This window comes from Chinchilla lanigera, unplaced genomic scaffold (assembly GCF_000276665.1).
Source record: "Chinchilla lanigera isolate Chin_1 unplaced genomic scaffold, ChiLan1.0 scaffold00063, whole genome shotgun sequence".
NCBI lineage: Eukaryota > Metazoa > Chordata > Mammalia > Rodentia > Chinchillidae > Chinchilla > Chinchilla lanigera.
The window spans coordinates 10,576,901-10,595,842 of NW_004955464.1; positions in this window are offsets into that span (position 1 = coordinate 10,576,901).

Consider the following 18,942-nt stretch of genomic DNA (forward strand, 5'->3'; position numbering starts at 1 on the left):
AAATCCCTGCTCATTTAGGAGTCCCCTTTGCAGTGGCTCTAAATCCTCCAGGATTAAGGGACCTCCAACACCAGCTTCCCACCTCCCTTTTCTCTAAATTCTCCCCTGAGGCCACTTTGGGGCCACTTGAAATGTCCAGGCCCTGCTTCATTCCCTCTCTGCAGACACTCAGCTGGCCACCCTATTTCCCAGAACTGATTTGTGTTCATGTCCCTGGCCCAGTCATTTCCATACGGCCTGGGTTCTGCAGCAGAGAAGGCTGATGTCACCCACTGTGTGAGCCCATGAGATAGCTAGGGATGAACTGGCCAAAGACAGAGCTAATTCTGGATGGATGGAGGATCTAGTGATACGGGCTTTTGAGTCCTAGCATGTTCAAGACGATGAGACCTTCAAGATTATTTTCTTACACACCTTAGTCTAACAACTGGGAAAGTGAGCCTCAGAGAGGACCACAGAACTTATCCAAACATCATCTACTTGGTGTTGATGGGTTAAAGGTAAAATAAGTGAAATCCAAGCAGTATGTAATATATAGACAGGAAAGAATCCGGGTCTTAAAGCAGGCTGGTCTTGGGTAGGAAATGGAGCTTGGGGCATCAGGATCACACACAGCTGGGAAGATGGCCCCAAAGACAGGCCTGCTACCAGCAGCCTCACCTTTGCCCAGTATAAAGGGGACGTGCAGCTCCAGGCAAACACCATCCATTTTGCCTTTCACACGCCTTGTTTCCTATGGGGTTGGGTAATGCTGCAGCCAGGTGTGTGCCTCAACCACTTAGCTGAGGCTGCTGCTCTCCAAAAGAGGACTCCTCAGCCCAGAGTGGAGGCCCTGCCAGCCCCAGAGGTAATGCACCCCAGCTGCGGCTGCAGCCCCCACCAGTTCTGCCCAAGATCATGCCAAGGGCAGCCCATGGGTCATATGTCTAGACAGTCAGACTCAGAATGGGGCTCGGCATCTTGGGAGACATTTCCTGAATTCCTCCCGCTTTTGGGAATGGAAATTGAGCTAACAGGGAATTTGTTCTAATTATAGGGAAATAAGGAGAATTAAATAAGAGTTCCTCAAGGCTGAGCTCTTCCATAGGTTTCTCCAGTGCTTTCCCTTTGTTCATCCCTCTGCAGGAAACCACAGGCAGCAACTTTGTGCCAGCCACTGGCTGGGCTTTGGGCCTTACAAAGAGGGGGAGACTGGAGTCCTGCCTACCAGGACGGCCTGCCTCCTGGGCCAGGGGACCCACAAGCTTAGCCAGGATGTTACGGCTACTCACAAGGAAGCTTGAAGCTAGAGCACAAAGGGACACAGGATGCCCTGAGCCCAGCCTGGAGGTCAGCAAGGCTTATGGACAGGGCACAGGGTGAGTCCCTCTGCTTCCCCTTCTCCTTATATGCAGAGCTCAGCTAAAATGCCACCTCCTCCGAAGGAACCATCGGTCACTCAGCACCCTTCCATTCAATCAATCTTAGATGAGGTCTGCACGGTGAACAACAGAGGCAAACCTCCCACTTTGCAGCTATGGCTGCTTCCATAAGAAGCCTCTGTACACTTTCCACCCAGCAGCCCACCACCAGGTTGTGTGTGGGGGCGCACTCACGCATGCACTGTATTTCTTTTCTTTCTCTTAAGTATTTCCCAAGTTTCCTGCAGGAAGTACTCAGAGGTAGCCATTAGTACACAGCCTCTGGTGTCAGGTATTTGAAGCTAAATCCTGAGGCTACCTCTGCATAATCTGAAGCAGGCCCCTTTGCCTCACTTCCATCTGTCAGACTGGTACAGTGACAGTTACCTGAGCTGCCTGTGTTTATTAAGTAACCTGCATTAATCCCTTAACTAGTACATGGCTAGAGGTGTTGTCATGAACAGAGGGAGCCTCTACTGCTAGTCTGTGGCCCACGATGCGGAAGACAGTCTCTGTGCTACTTTGTAAATGCCTAGTACTTGGCTGAGTTTTGTCATGGAATGAAAGGGTTATATGTGTGGCTTTTCCTCAAACAAATGCACATAACATAAAATTAACATTTTAGCCATCTTTAAGTGTACAACATAGTGGTAACCTTAGTATATTTACTGTGTTGTACAATTATCACCATTATTCATCTCCAGAACTTTTTCCATCACCCTAAACAGAAACTCAACTCCTTAATCAATAAGTGCATGTTTATCTCCCCACACACCCAGCCCCTGGTGACCGCTATTCCACCTTCTGTTCCTACAGATTTCCCTAGTGTAGGTATCTCATGAAAGTGGCAGTTGAAAACTTTGCCACATGAAAGTGGCAAAGTTACTTCACTTAGCATTCTGTCTTCAAGGTTCATCCATATAGTCACCTGTGTCAGAATTTTCTTCTTTTTTATACTTGAATAATATTCCATTGTATAGCTAGATATACCATGTTTATCCACTCACCCACTGATGGCCACATAGGTTACTTCTACCTTTTGGCTCTGTGAATAATAGTCCTACAAGCTTTGGTGCACAAGTACCTGAGTGCTTGCTTTCAACTGGGGCACATACTGAAAAATGGGGTACTGGGATCTGTTTAATTGTTTGAGTAGCCTTCACTCTTCTTTTCTTCAGCAGTCACACTATTTTCCATTCTCACCAGTCATGTAACAGGAGCACTCTTGAAGTAAAACTGAAAGGGTGTGCAATGGAATGTAAGGGCAGCTGACCCCCTCCTGTGGAGACATTCCCCAAAGCAATGGAGATGGAATGGAGACAAAACTGGGGCAAGCCAGGAGGAGGCATACGTATGGTAGTGGGTCTGGAAGTAGCATCGAGGAGAAAGGGTAGAAGGACTTGGGGTATGGGATCTGGCAAGAAAGCCCTGGAAGATATAACAGTTCTTTATTTGTGTGTCCTCCATGTTGCCCAGGGGCAGCATGTGCAGTTCCAGAAGAGAAAAAAGTCCAGGGAGGAGAATTCCAAGAAGACTAGATTCATTTCAGTAAGAGGAAAGAAGACGTTCTGAGAGGCAGAGCTGTCCAGTGACATAAGTGGTAGTTCCCTGTCACTGGAGGTGTGCAAGGAGCAACTGACATCCTCCTGAACAGAAGGACAAAGGTCAGGGAAGGCTGGACTTCATGGTGCCTGTGATTCCATATACCAATGTATGGTGAAAATTTGTGATGCAAAAGTTCTGTGGCCAGCTTCCATTTAAGCCCATTTTAAGGTGATGTTTCCATAACCTCCACCCATCTAAACAAATTCTGCCACTGCTTCTCTGAAACCGAGTATTAGTACAGGCGTTGCTCAGCCTTCACAGGGGTAAGCTTCATTTCCATTGACTGAAGAGATATTATGTGACTCTCTGACTTATGGCTCTGATCTCCCTTTTCAACAGGAAATAATATCATATGCATGCAAAGGAGAGCTACAGGGAACGGATTTGGAAATCATGCAAAGGTGGGGGTTGGGGAGCTCTCCTATTTGACCTTCAAGGACCTCTAGAGTCTCCTCCCTTGCCCCAGTGTCTCCACCACCCCAGGCACACAGCTATAACATTATCTCCACTTAGGACTTAGGGTTCCCTGCTCCAGCCATTCTTTCTCCTGCACTCTTCTTTTTCCAACTTATGTTCCTGGCCAGGCTCATTTCTCAAGATATATTCTTGGATTCTCTCCACTTACACAGTTCCTACCCACCTACTTATGGTTCATCCAGAAGACCCACAAAGATCTCCTTTTCCGTAAGACACTGTTTGCTAGGATGCTACTTAATGCAATCATTCACAGATATTTATTTATCAAATACCCACTCGGCCAGTTCTAGGCACTAAGAATATGTCAATAAAGAAAGACAAAATCTCCACCATCACTTAGCTTATATTGTAGCTGGAGACAAAGAAAATAAACGGAAACAAATACATAAAATCACTTGACATAGGGATGCTTGCTGCAAAAATAAACAAAGGATAAAATAGGGCCTACTCTGTAGAATGGTCAGGGTAGACATCTCCAAGAAGTGACCCCTGAGCCAAGATTTGAATTACAACAAGAGCCAGACATGGGGGTGCTATGGCAAACAGAAACACCAAGATGATACTCAGGATTTGGAGGCAGATTTATTTCCATCAACAGGCACAGATCAGGATCATTCCCAAAAATACCAGGATCGCTGGTGGTCTAGGACTTATATGGGATAAGCAAGCAGGAAGTACAGAGGCAGAATGGCTTGTCAGTTGGGGATTGGTTCTTCCAATATGTATCACAGTGACAGCTATGCATCACAGTGACCAGCTGTTTCTAAGAAACAAAAGTAACAGGAACTGCAACCGGAACTATTACCGGGGTACTAACAAACTGAAGTATACAGGCTGTGGGGGTGTCTTTTGCTACAGGAAGATGTTGGGGGACAGCCTTCCAGGCAAGTGTGAAAGCAAAGATCCTTGAATAAGTTTAGTTTATTCAAGGAAAAAAAGTGCTCACTTCAGCTAGATCATGGAGAACAAGGCAGAGAATAGATACTGTGACAGTAGGGAGACAGGCAGGAGAGGTGATGTAAACCGTGGTAAGGATTGCAGTGGGAACCCTTTTGAGAATTTTAAGTGTGAAAGTGATATGATCTGTTCTATGATTTACAAGTAATCACCCTGGATGCTTAGAGAATAACTTGTAGTGCAGACAGGTTACAATCAGGGAGACAGGTCAGGAGCCTACTGTAAGAGACTGTAATTGTGAGTCAGACTTTGAGTATATTTTGGAGGTACAATATACTGGGAATCAAGAGAAGACCTGACAGAGATGGTGATACCTCTCTGGATTCTTTTTTTCCTTTTTTTTTTTTTTCCCTCCTGCACCGGGAACCGAACTCATGACCTTGTGCTTGCCAGGCAGGAGCTTTGACGCTGAGCTAAGTCCCCAGCCCCCTTTTTTTCAATTATTATTTTGAAGAGAATAAAAAAACAATAAAAATAATACAGAATTTCAAAACAAGATGATAGGAAATTGACAATAGTTGTTATATTGCATATTGTTATCCTTAAAGTAGTTGTTCAGATTACCAGATATGGGCATGTGTCAAAGAGAAAGTTAAGGAGCTCTCCAGATAGAGAAAAGAACATTCTTTAGGTTTTTTTATTTTTTTTTTATTTTTTAAGATCCAGAGACAAGAAAGAAAGTAGTAAGTGATCCTCTGGGCGCGCCAACCATTAATGGCTTGTACTGAAAAATTCTTAAAGACGACAAGTGAGAGGAAGGACAGGTAATTATATAAAAGTTGTAAATATCATAAGAAGAACTTAGCTTCTATTTTCTAGGATTATAGGGAGCCGCTGCAGGTGTTGGCCCATGAGTTGTTCAGAACATGTTCACAGAAGGATTATCCATAAGAGCTTCAAGACTGAGGGGTGGAAGAGACCTTCTCAAATATTTCACAGGTCTTCTTCAGAAGCTGCCTGAAGTTTAGCAACTGGAGATGCTTCACTCCTCAGGCCAAAGCAACTTGGTACCCTGCATAAGTTCTGTTCTGCGATGTGCTATTCCTACAAGTTCTCTGGGCATCCAGATATTTGGGACAAAAAGCCACATGGATAAAAGCTGGAAGACAACCAGGTGCCTTATTTACCTCTCCAGGCCATGCTAGCCTTATCCATAGACAGAATTATCCCAGTCCCATGAGCCTGTGGCATTCTAACAACCAATACAAGTAGAAGATTCTGGGCATGATTTTGCGTGAACATCTATGGTTCAAGCTTCTCTAAGGCTGTACAGAGACATGGCTGAGTTCACTCCAGCCAGAGCTCAGTGTCCACATCATCTGACTCTTGCTCAGGCCTCAGGGGAGATTAGACTTAGTGACTTAAGGTGTCTTCCAGCTAGAGGTATCTGGGCTGCTTTCTCTGCTCTGTTTATACTCAGAACACCTTTGGATGTCCGCTCTTCGTGAAGGGAACAAAGCCACAGTGTTTGGAGCCAGCTGTACAAGTGAGCAGCCTCAGCCATGCAGGCCAGGAGGCCTGAGCAGAATCCACTGAAGGCAGCAGCAAAAGCCTGCAAGGGTCTGCTCTGCCCTGTGTGTTCTGGAAAGTGCTTGCAAAACCTGAATTCCTAGCCCACACTGGAGCAAGCTTTTTTCCCTTTGAAACCTAAGAAAGTAGCAGGAACAGCTATTTACCTGTCACATGGTTTTCATAATTTCCCTGGCACCTTCAGAAATCATTGAAGTGGGTTTCGGTGGACTGTAGGGCAAAATCCAGATCTGACTTGAATGTGTTGGACCACAGTTCATTCAGAGGAAGAGAGTTGGAGCTGAGATCACACAGGACAGCCTCGAGCATGTCCAGCCACAGGGGTCTGCTCATGAATATTTGGGGGCCTTAACAAAGTCCGGGAAGCAAACTGGGTCACAAGAGGATAACACAGATGATGCCTTGAAAGGTCAAACCAGCTTGTACCAGAAACAACCCTGTGCAGTGTAAAGCAAGGGTAAAGGATTGTGGGGGACGGAGAAGATACCAGGAAATTTTGGGCTAGTGGTGAAGGTAAAGCACACAATATGCTCATGTGGTCTTGAAAATTGTCCTTCTTGATCCTTGTTCAGTGCAGATCAGTGTGTGGGGTGCAGTGTCAGGCAACAGAGACACAGTGACAAGACACTGACCCTGTCCTTTTCAGGAGCTGAGCTTTGCAGTCTCAACTATAGGCACTCAGGCAAAGGGGAGCTGAGCGTGGTCTCTGGTGATGACTAGGAAGGCTCTCCGCAGGTGGTGACATGCATAGGAGAAAATAGAAGCCCAAAGGAAAATAAAAGGCTTGAGCACACTGGGGAGAAGTCTTGGGCTTTACACTAAGCAGGTGTGGTTTTAAGCTGTCTGTCTGGGCCTTTATTTTCTCATCAATAAAATAGAAAATATAACACTCGGTCTAGGAATGATAATGGAGATTAGATGAGTTAAAGACAAATGACACCTGTTTTGAGCAAGGTCTCCTGAAATCGCTGGTTGACGGGGGAGCCTGGACAGGAAGTAATATATAGCACTGCCCACCTGTCCACTTTCAGCCCTTGGGGCCAGGATTGGGGTAAGTAGGGCCCACCTAGTGCCCCAGGCGGTACAGGCCCAGTGGTCTATTTGTCCAGTTTCCCCAGGGCATCTAGGCAGCAGGCTTCTGCAGGCAGCCAGAGCTCTAGGCCCAGCCCAGCGAGTTTACACCAGCCAGGAGGCCCCCGCTCTGAGGCTCACACCTAAGAGAACTTGAGATACCAGCCAAGTTCAGCAATGGGAGGGGAAGGCAAGTGCTGTGTCGGCTGGATTTGGTGGGGAAATGGGCCTCCAGGGTAAAAAAGGAAAATAAAGAGAAAGATTTTTGCTGTAGCTTGCTTAAGGAGAGATGAAGTTTCCCAAAACAAGCCTTCTAGGCCCTGCCCCGCAGTATTTTCTGGAGAACTAAGCTGCACAGATTTAGTCCAGCAGAGATCTGCCTCCTCCAGGAAGCCTGCTTGGTTGACTCTGGTCCCTGATGAGCTCTCAATCCTCTAACCTCTGTGTCCTTGAGTATGTCTTCACCCTCATATGCTGGGCTTGCAACACAGCCTGTTTAGTACAGTTCATTTTTTATGTAGAGTAAGCTTCCACCTGGAAAGGTAAACGGCAATGAGAAGATACACACGTATGGAGCCCCTTCTGTATACCTCACCTTGGGCTAAACAATCCTTTAGTCATCTGACATAAGTCTCTCAACAGCACCCCCCAACACCAAGATAAGGACCACTGAGTCCATTGTACAGACAATGAGAGGCTCAAGGAACTGTAAGTTCCAGAATTAGAACATATCTGCCACTCCGAGCTTTCCTAGTCATCTGTTTTCAAGGCCCAGGTTCTCTATATCAAAGCAAGATCCTCTGCAAGAAAGAGTGCATTTTCTACACTGCAGTGCCATTCATTTGGGGAGTGGGCTTGTTAAGCATTCTTCTGGATTCTCCCAACCCATAGTGGCATATTCAAGGTTCTGAGACGTTCTGCAGAGTATACCTGACTGACTTTACTTAGCTCAGCACTCCCAAGGGACACTTCAGTCACTTGACAGTTTCTAACATTCCCCCAAGATCCCTCGGCACTCACTTTAAGACATGATTTGAGACCTACACAACAAAGATCACAAAAGTGGCTCTCCGTTGATGATTCATGTGGTTTTGAGGGCTCAAGTAGACATGAATATCACAGAGGAGGAAGAAGGGCATGCGAGGTGGCGGAACAGTCAGAAAAGGCACTAAAGGGGAGTGAGTCTGAAGGGAGATCCAACAAGGAAGCAGCAGCCCCAGCTGAAGCCCAACGTCAGAACTACAGAAACTGTTGACATCTTTTTAACCACAAAAGCTTGTCATTAAGGCCAGAAACATAATGTGGTTCTGAGTCACACTGTCAGGAGGGGCAAGTGGGAGCAGGAGCTGAATTGAGTGTGTGTCTCTGTAGCCCATAGATGCAGGCAGACAGCAGCATGAGAGACAGTGAGGCCATCAGCAGAAGACCCTCGACAAGACCCAGCGCACCAAGGACACATTCAAATTTCTGCACAGCCCCATTTTCCCACCTAGACCAACAGTTCATTTATCAAGAAGCCTCTACAGACTCCATGCTCTCTCTACCTTCTCTGCAATCCGGAAGTCCCCATGAGTTTCCCTTCCCAAGGAAGATGTTAAAGACTTAAAATGCAGACACTGGGACGTGGAATCTTACTACCAACGTTAGGCAAAGAATGGTCCTGTCGATTTCTGGCCAGGACCGAGCACAGCTGGAGTACTAGAAACCATCATGTGCTACATAGTGACTGATGCTGGTGCATCCACATGTTTCCACCCCAGATGGGAAGCTCCTGGAAACAGTCCAGTGAGACATAGGTGAAGGTAAGGGTAGAGGGACGCTTACAGATGGGGATCAAAATCAAGTAATAGCTCATATTTATACGGCCCGCTACGTAGCTTGGAGAAGTGCGTCTCAGTGTGGTCCCCGAGCCAACAGCATCAGCAGCACCTGAGTACAAGGTGGAAATGCACAGTCTTGCACACCACCCCTCCCAGCACAACTGAGTCAGAGACTCAGTGGGGAGCCTCGCCAAGAATTTTAATAAGCCATTGGAGGCGATTCCGAAGCACACTCATTTTAGAGAACCGTGGGCTTATATTCCTGCTGTAATACTTACCCCTCTTCAGAAGCAGTGTTACTACCTCTTGCTGTATAAATGACTGAGTGGACATTTACTCAGGCCTGGAATTCACAGGAGTATAGCCGCAGAGCTGGAGGCCAACCCAGCAGGGACCCCCACATCCCAGGCTCTCGGCTCCCAAGGACATCAGATTCCATCTCTGCAGGGGGAGGAGCTTCCCAGCAGCAGGACAGAGCTTCTGCCCAACGTACTAACAGAGCTGCCTGCCTTGGCCTAGAGACAGCCTTAATTGGCTCATTAGTAGCTGTGATTAGCGAGAATGGAGAAGCCTTTATCTTTGAAGTCCCTGGGCTGTGCTAGAAGCTCATGCAGGGAGATTGCTGTGGCTAATTAAAGCTGAGTTGTGTTTCCTGTCAAGAGCCCAGAGTGTTAATGGCTCCAAGCGAGAAAAATTAAGCTTCAATTTCCATTCAGAGGTAATGGATAGAACCGGCCAAATGAAGATGAGAAGAGGTCTTTTAAAGGGACAGAAAAATAAATAAAATAAAATAAAATAAAATAAATAATAAAGGGGCAGAGCCCTTGGGCTGGAAGAAGAGGTCTGAGTCTTTTCTGAGGTGGCCAAGAAGATGCTGCTGGCTTTGCGGTACCTTGGGATGGGAGATGGGTTCAGAGTCCCTCAAAGGCGACACTTGGCCTGATACCTTCATTCTCACTGTTATTATGATTTTGAGCATTTCGGGTACTGGCCCAATTACACCTGCCTAGTTGGGTGTAAATAGTAGGTAAAAGGTGAGTGGCAGCCCTGATGGTAACAGGATCTGAGGAGTCACAAGAATTCCAGTTCCAAAAGTCCACTACAAGACAGGAGATTAAGGCACGGCAACGCTGGCTGGGGAAGTGAGTGTGACCTGTTAACTACAAAATCCCAGAACACAGACTCAGAACAGTTCCCAAAGCCCTGCACATGCACTTCTCAGAACTGGACCAGATTTTCAATAAGATGGCCCAGATGTGATGTCAGCCTGAGGAGTGGGTGATAAAACAAGGACAGTCCACACTGAGTTTTTCCCACTGTGTTCTCTCTTGCATGGTGGCGCACCCTCATGTTGTAGGGTACACTTGGCCCAAACTCACTCTGCAGACTCTGTTTCTTTTCCTACATTTAATAACACTCTGCTATCATCTGCGCTTGTCTCTACCAACTCTTTGCTCAGGGCAGAAAGAACCTAGAAACCACCTCCAGAAGGAGACTCTAGCACCTCAAAACCCAGTAACACTGTCACTACTAATTTATCAGTCACCTTTCCTCCAATACTTTCTAAGTGTCAGACAAGGGGCTGAGCATCTTACATTGCCTCATATAATGTGCTCAGTAACCTACAGAAAATACAAAATGCACAGGTAGGTTAGTTAGGGGTCACAAATCTGAGTAATGGACTAAACACAGCTAGAACTTATCGAAATCCATTGTTATTTAACAACTAAGGTAGCCAAGCCTCCCTGATCTTTAAGCCTCTTACTGGGGACCCAAGTCATTTCAAACTGAGAATGCCAGTCCACCCTACCCTCCAGGCCAAGCCAGGGAACCTGGGACTTCTTAAGCTTTCTTATCCCTTCCCCCCACCCCCATCTCACAGGAGGGGAGGTAAGTGAGGAGGAGACCTCTCCTGAGGACACATTATGGTTGGGCAAAGGGGTGTAATTAGATCCTGGTTATGTGGACGGAAACAGGACAGAAATAAACAAATAAATCAGAAATCAGGACACGTGATCTGAAATTGGCCTACTCTTATTTAATCAATTTCTCTGAAAAAGCCCATCAAAGCAATCAGATCTTAGGAAGTTTGACTGAACACATTTCATCTTCAGTGAAACTATCACACAAATAAATACAAATGTCAGATGTCAGCCCATATTCGTTCAAATAAGATAGCTTAAATAATGACCAGAGGACACCCAGCATGTGGTAAATGTGCTTCCCTGGAGCCCATCCTTCAGCTCCACTTTGTCAAAGGTTTTCACTTTATCAAGGTTTCAGTCAGTTCCACTCCTGGGAAATTCTCATGGCCCCACTCACCCTTCTTCCCCTGGAAGTGGCCTTGATCCCCCAGTTCTTCACCATTCTCTTTCTAATGGCTGATTTTAGAGTTGGATGTGGCCTGCCAATCCCCCACCAGTTCTGAGTTTAAAAAAATAAATAAAGCAGTCATCTCTGCCTCCCAGAGCCCTCGAGTGCTACCTAAGTGAATGAATGAATGACCATTCTGAATGGAAGAGAGTTTCTTGGGCTAGACTCATCTCTGCATTTGCCAGGGCCTTGGGTCTTTCTCAGTCCTTCAGCACAGCTTCTGATCATGAGTCTCCACTCAGCCTGCCAGAGATGATCGGCACATCCCAGAGAGGGACTACATATAACCAGAACCAGTCTCTTTTCCCAGGGTCAACCCAGGACGGGTGCCAGAGACCCAGAGAGACTGATGGCTATAAGTGTAATCAGAAGAATAAAGAATTTATATCTAACCACATCATTTGAAAAGTGTGTTTTCTTTGGCAGGGAAAGTGTTGCCCTGCACCTGTGGGTGTGGCCTGTGTCCATCCAGCTCAGCTCCACTATGACTAAATCACATTAGAAGAGTGTTCCTGACAATTGGTTATTCTATACCAGGTAGAGCAGAAAAGCTGAGGTAGGGCTAGGGAAGCCACACTGGGAACACTGGCAGGGCAGACAGGATAGGGCCAAATGACCACTGTCACCTACCTCCTGTCCACAGGGATGGAATTGGAGAGCTTTCCCAGCTCAGCACCTCCTCAACAACTCACAGATTCCCCTATGCAAGATTCCTCAGAGGCTCCTTTGTCCTTGACCTGGTAGTGAAAGGGACATTAAGCTGAGGAAAGCACAGAGAAGCTCTGGCTTCCTCACTGACCACACAGCCCCCTCCAGATAGCAAGAAGCAAGACAATAATAACAGTGGAGCAACAATAATATTGGGGCAATAATAGTAATGCCACCTTGGAGATACAGTTGAGACACAGCACAATAGCCAATATGAATTGTCACAGCTGGGTGGCACCTTGCCCTAATGATTTCCATAAAGACAGAAGGTGGTATCATCTATGGAAAGGAAAACAGAACAAATTGCTCAGGTGATGTGAAACTCATTTGTGCAGCGCATTTCTCCATCTCAAGCTCTAGACTGATAGGCACGTGACCATGCATCACTGCATTAATTTGCAAAGCCACTATTCAGGGGTTAGCCCCATGGAAAAGATTGGGAAATTGAATCCAGATAGACTCAAACAGGGAAATCCATGTGTTCCCCTTCATTGGTCTCAAATGTCAAGGCCAAGCCAGGATTAGAATCCAGGCCATTCTGACCCCATACTTGCATGGCCTCACCCACCCACAGGCATCTATTTCTGTGCTTGCTCTGTTTCCTTGGGCAAATCCTTCCTGCCGTGCTTGCTCCTGTTCTTCCCATTCTTCAAGGAGCTCCTAGGTCCCAGTCTCCTCGTCTCTTTGCCCCCTCTCTCTACACCCACTTCCCACAGCACCGCCACTTGTATTATAGTTGGAATCAGCAGAGTAACGTGCATTCATGTACCGCAGCTGCCTCCTATGGGATAAGACTGCAGGAGCCTGTGCCCCTTCCTGGGGAGTGGGACTCCTGGGCAGACAGCCTAAGTTCTCCAGACTTCACTCTCCTCTTCCCTACCCAGATGCAGAGCCCAGCCCAGAGCCTTACACAGAGAAGATGCCTTTATCAGAAGGCTCCTTCTCCACGCTTGAGTCCTTACAATGGGTGAGTTGGTGCAACCAGCCTGCTGCCCTCAACTCTCTGACCATACCTCCTCTTTTCCAGTACTGCTGATTTCCTTCTTCTCCCTTCAGGACATCTGTCATCCCTGCCCCAGGACCTAAGCATCTGTAGTTTCCTCCACCTGCAGGCACCTCCCTACACTCCCTCTTTCACTTCTTCAGGTCTGCCTTACTCCACCACACTATTTTACATTGTACCACCCCTCCATTTTGAATTCTCTGCCTCCCTCCTTGGCTTTATTTCTCTCCATTGCATTTATTAGCATCTTGCCATTTTTTTAAAGAATGATAGGCTGCTAGTTACCTACGAATTGCCTTAGATGCTTGTTTTAAAGTACAGATACCTGGCCCCCACCAAATCATCTAGCTCAGGATCTCAGAGTAGATACTGGCTATTTGTGTTTTATAAATACTCTCTGAGAGATTGTGACGCAGAGCCTGGGCTGGGATCTGTGGAAATACTGCTGGAATAAACTATTCCAGCCCCGCCATGGTGGAACATTGTTTGAGCAGACCCAAACTCAGCCTCAACTCTGCCCCTCCACACACACACTCTCCATACTGCCCATGTAGCCATCTTCAGTCTGTGTGGAAACCTGCTCTTCTCTGACCACAGCATTTTTTTTAGATTTCTATTCTGCTTTTGCTCATATTCTATTTTAACTGTTGTTTCCACTAATTACACCTTACTCTTCAAAGCACTACTAAGATGCCACCTTCTCTGAAAGGCCTATCTGCCTCCTTTGGTCCACCTAATTCACAGTTCCTAACTTCTTCCTCTGCACTCAGAAGGTCTTGCACAATACTTTGGTACAGGAGTTAGCCTGCTTTCTTATCACTGAGTTGTCAGAAGCTTGACCTTCTCAGCACACAGTGACTCTGAGTAAGGGGCCAGCTGAGTCAGATTCATTTGTATCCTCAGTGTCTAGCTTAGCACATGGCTGGAGCTTCCTAAATGCTATGCATGAGTGAATGAATATATTAAGGAAAGCATGGGTGATTAGGTGGGTGCATGCTTAGCACAGACGGAACATGCAAGATTGCTATAATTTGTCTTCAAATTAACTCAACATTTTCAGGGTTTCATCTGACCATTGTTTCCAGCTCAAACATGATCTTTGGACAGTACAGACCTTCATAAGCTCCCTCCTCCCCTTCTATCTATGAGTGATCCAGCCAGTTGTGAAGTACTTCTCTCCTTGAGGTCCTTGCTGTCTCAAGGGGATCCCAGCCTGCTACAAAGACTCTAGGTCTCACAGCAGCTCTGGGGGAGTTCTTATTTAATGGGAAGGGCTTCTCTTACCTTCCCAAGTCAGGTGACTCTTAGTCCATGACATCACAGAATGCTGTGAGACCTGCCGCTGATGGTACCCGAAGCATACACACAAGCAACAGGATAGCTCTAGAGCCTGGTGTAAGCCATCAAGATCCTGGGCGCAGTCTCTTCAGTCATCAGGTGTACAGAGACCCAGAGCGAGCTGGACACTTGCATAAGATCACTGGGCTATTGTAGGATTCAACCTACAATAAGTGGAAATTTGTGGAAGTGTCTTTCCTTCCCCAGCTCTCGCCCCTTGCCTGCCAGGGAATGGCTGGACTTCCTTTTAATGAGAACCATGATTTACGTTGGCTGGGCCCAATTAATACCAAGCTCTCTGGGGCTGCCAAGTGCCCCGCTGGCCAGCAACTGAGGCCTGTCTGGCAGGACATATTTGGATGATGAAGCCATGCTGCGTGCTAAACTTGGCCCAGGAAAGAGCAACTTGACTTGGATGCCCACCAAAGGCTGCCAGGCTTGGCTCCTGCCCCCAAGTTGGGCAACAAGGCCATCTGGCAGGGAATGGGCCTGTGTTTCCCTGGCACGAGGGGTGAGGCTAGTCTAGGGGAGCACCACCCCAGGGCAGCATGCCCTCCCTGGGCTTGGCTGGGCCCAGCAAGTTTAGGCAGTGAGAGAACCCTGAGCTGAGAGCCAGGAGATCTGGGCCCAGGCCCAGCTCCACCACCAGTTCCTCCTGCATGACCCCAGCATATCGTACATCTGTGTCTCTAGTGCTTAGATTTTCACCTGTAAAGTGAAAGGGATCCCCTTGCCTGGTCCAGGAAATGTATGCAGAACCCATGGACAATCCCCAAAGGACCTACTTTCCTTTAGTCTCAGTTTCCTCATCCATAAAATGAGACAAGCGTAACATTTCCTTTTTAGAGCTGCCATGAGTTTAATATACAGTGTCTGGCAGGAATGCAGGCTAAATTGGCCTTGAGCCTTCCCCTTCATATGACTAGCATTATTTCCAAGATGCCTTCTTCATACGGGTTGGTGTAAAAATCAAGTTTGAAAACTGAGGCTTAGAAGGTAGCTTGATATTGATATGCAATCGGTACAACCAAGAATTGGTAGATTTGGGTTCTAAAATGAGGCCTGTGTGACCCTGAAGTCCATATTCTGTGTACAGCGACAACATCCACTCACCACTCGCTGGCCTTCAGACTCTTCTTCCACTGGTGGGTGTGCAGCTCAGAGCTGGCCCAGAAGGGCCCAGCACACCCATAGGCTCGGCCCAGAAGTTGCCACTCAACATCAACTGTGTACACTGATGGCAGCGCTTTTGAAAATCTCAACCTACCTGTAGAAAAGACAGAAACACAAAGCAAAGAAACACTGTCTTGAGTTCTCAGGGAGCTGCATGTGGGCATTGCAAAGGCCACAGGATCCAGGCTCTGTCCAGCTCTCTCCCAGGACCATGCTCAGCCTACTAGATCACAGCCTCCTGAAAGTCTTTCCTAAATCATCCCTGGTACACAGAGTAGAAATGCAGATTGGGAGAAAGACCACAAACATAGGTTTTAAGATCAGTCCTCTTACTGACTTCCTATATGAACTTGGGCAAGTACTTTCAATCTTGGGGGCCTAGTGTACCTTCAGAAAAGTGGAAGTACAATGCACTCCCGTCAGCGTGCATGTCCACCTCATCATAGAAGCTTCTGCTATACAGTTTTGGGCAGTGAACAACTGATTCCTTTTGGTTTTGTTCCTTGTTTTGCTTTCTTTAACATCTCTCAAAATAAAAAGCAAACAATCTCCTCTTCATTTATTAATGTCTCTGAGACACTGACGTGGAGAATAAAGAGTGCAAGAACTATGGCTCTGGAGTCCAGAGGATTTTTAGCTCTTCCTCTCTGCTTGGAAGAGTATGGACCAAAACCCAGGTCGAGCCCTGTGAGCAGGACAGCCTGCAACTCCCAGAGAAATAACATGCCTCCGAGTGAGCAGGGAGCCAATGGAAGTCAATGGGCTAGGAAGGACTTGAGAAGTTTTTGGCTCTTTATAAAATAGCATTCATTCACTTAAGGAGGTGTGGGTTGATAGATCCCAAATATGAGCTAGATAAATAAAAATCTGCCAATGAAATGGTTTAAATTTTGAAATGGCAAAGCTTCCTACATTCCCTGTCATCTTCTTTCCTTCTGAAGAGCTAGGACTCACTTGTGTTGTTTATTTTTACTGCACTATACACCCTCCTCCCCAGTGCTGAGCACATAGAGGGTGCTCAGTGGAAATTCTATCCACAGTCATCAGTGCTCACTGACTGGCACCCCAGGGAGACTCTGTAAAGATGTGACAACCAGTAGCCGGTGCTCTTGTGAGTAGATGGCAGGTGTCCACTTTGGCTGAACTCACATACATTGCAGCTCATGAATTCCAAGAAGGGCAGTCAGCTCAGATGTGATTCATCCCCACTGCACAGCCTCTGGGTGTGACCTCCAATAAGTAAGTGTGTGGTGGAATGTTGGAACATTCAGAACAAGGACAGTGAGACACCCTGATCCAATCAACTTATTAAGGGATACATGTGTGTTTATTAATCAGCAGATGGTATCTTTCTGATCTCCCAACTGCTGGGCGTGGGGAATCTAGAGGAACTGGGACAGAAGGAAAAGAACGAGCACTAGTTTACAAAAAGTGTTACAGGATGGGGGGAAATGTCAGAGACGCACAATGAATGTAACCCTTGATATTATCATAAAGAATAAAACTACACTTTTCTAATTCTATAGAAATTTCTTTCCCAGAATTTACAATCAATCTTACCACAGCTTTTACTATTATGTCCATTTTATAAATGGATAAAAAGAGGTAACTAAATGAATAGTGGTGGCTTCCTCTAATACCTTGTTAGCAAAATCATTAAAACTCAATGCTATACTTTTGAAATCACAGTTGATCATCAAATTGAGCAGGTTTTTTTTTTTTTTTCCAGAGAAAGGATGATATAAAAAGCATTCTAAGAGCTTGCTTATGAGGTACTAGTTAATCTTCCTTCCTTCTAAAGTTACTTCCTAGGAGATTAAAAACACTTTGACCTAATAAACAATACCAGTGGCACATTTTCTCTGAAAAAAAATTTTCCCTTCTCTTACTTTAGAAAGGCTCAGACCCCAGACTTCTGTTCACACCCATTCTCTTTTATTTTCTGTGCTCTTCCTCAGGGGTGTCACGTCATGACTTTTTGGTATCTCAGTTATGCATCTTTAACAGGGCTTCATCTCCTAGGACTACAGCTGCATGTTCTACTGCAAGCATTTTGGCTGGAGCATCCCAAGAGTACTTAAAACTGGACACAGCTGTTTCCCATTCCTGGTTAATACTGTTCTTTCTTTTACACTCATTTATAGAGGAAAGAAAGGAAGAAGGTAGTAGAGAAAAGAAAGGAAGGAGGAGAAAGATGAAGGAGAGGAAAGGAAAGGAAAGGAAAGGAAAGGAAAGGAAAGGAAAGGAAAGGAAAGGAAAGGAAAGGAAAGGAAAGGAAAGGAAAGGAAAGGAAAGAAGGAATGAAAGAGGGAAAGAGGTGGGAGGAAAAGAAAAGGATGAAGGGGAAAGACAGAAGGGAAGTGAAGAAGGGGTGAAGGAAGATGGGTAATGCTGAAGGCCTTAAAAATTGCCTAACCCAATGCTTTCTTCTAAAAATGAGTAAATTGGTCACATAGAATCAAATCTAAGTTTGGAAATCCTGTCTTTGACATCTGGTTGGGATCTTTGTAAGAGCAGTAACACAGAGCCCAGAGAAATGACATGAGGAAGGCTGAGGGCCAGGGTGGAACACTGGGCCTTTGCTTCGGAGCACACATCCCTGTGTGTGGTCATGTGTTTGTCTGCTTACACATGCAATGGCTTCTCTGCAGGGTCCGCTCTGTGAGAACAGAGAACATGTCCCATTCACAGCAGTATCTGTGTTACCCAATGCAGGGCCTGTGCATAAAAGGCGCACACTAAATAGCTGAACCATTCATAGCAAGTGTCTAGGAATTAATTTATTCAAGAATGTAATAGACCTGTATGCAAAAGGGCACGATATTAACATAGAACATAGAAGATGATGTGAATGATAGATATTCCTGCTCACAAATTGGCTGGCTTAATATTAAAAATATGTTTCTACTCCAAAACTAATATAAACATTTACTATAAGGCCAACCAAAATTCCAGTTGATTTTTAGAAAACTCAACATGCTTGCTCTAAAATCTACATGGGGTAATACAAATACAGTTACTCTAGAAGCTTTAAACCTTAAAAGAAGCAGGGAAAGGAGGAGGAGAGGAAGGGAGAGGAAAAGGAGGAAGAGCTGATGGTGGTGCTGGCACAAGAACAGATGGATACCACTGATGGATATCACAGAACAGAGGTGCAGATACACAAATGCTCACACTAGCACATGCTTGCAGTGCATATTGTTTGCTCCTCCCGATTTTCTCCACGCTTCTCTACTCTCTTGCTCTCAGAGGCTGGCCTCCTTGTATCGCACTGACCATACTTATTCATTTGTACTGCAGAGTCTGCGCTGAGTTTGCCACTAAGAGTCATTAGAGGGTTGGAGAGAAAAGAAGACAGGGAGTGGTTATGCCCTACCTTTCTCTCTACCAGGCTCCAAGCAGACTCAGGCTGCTTTGCATTCTGAAGCCCAGAACTCCAGCTACAGCTTTCTTTGGGTTTCAGTAGTAACTCCCTCCCCTTGCCCAT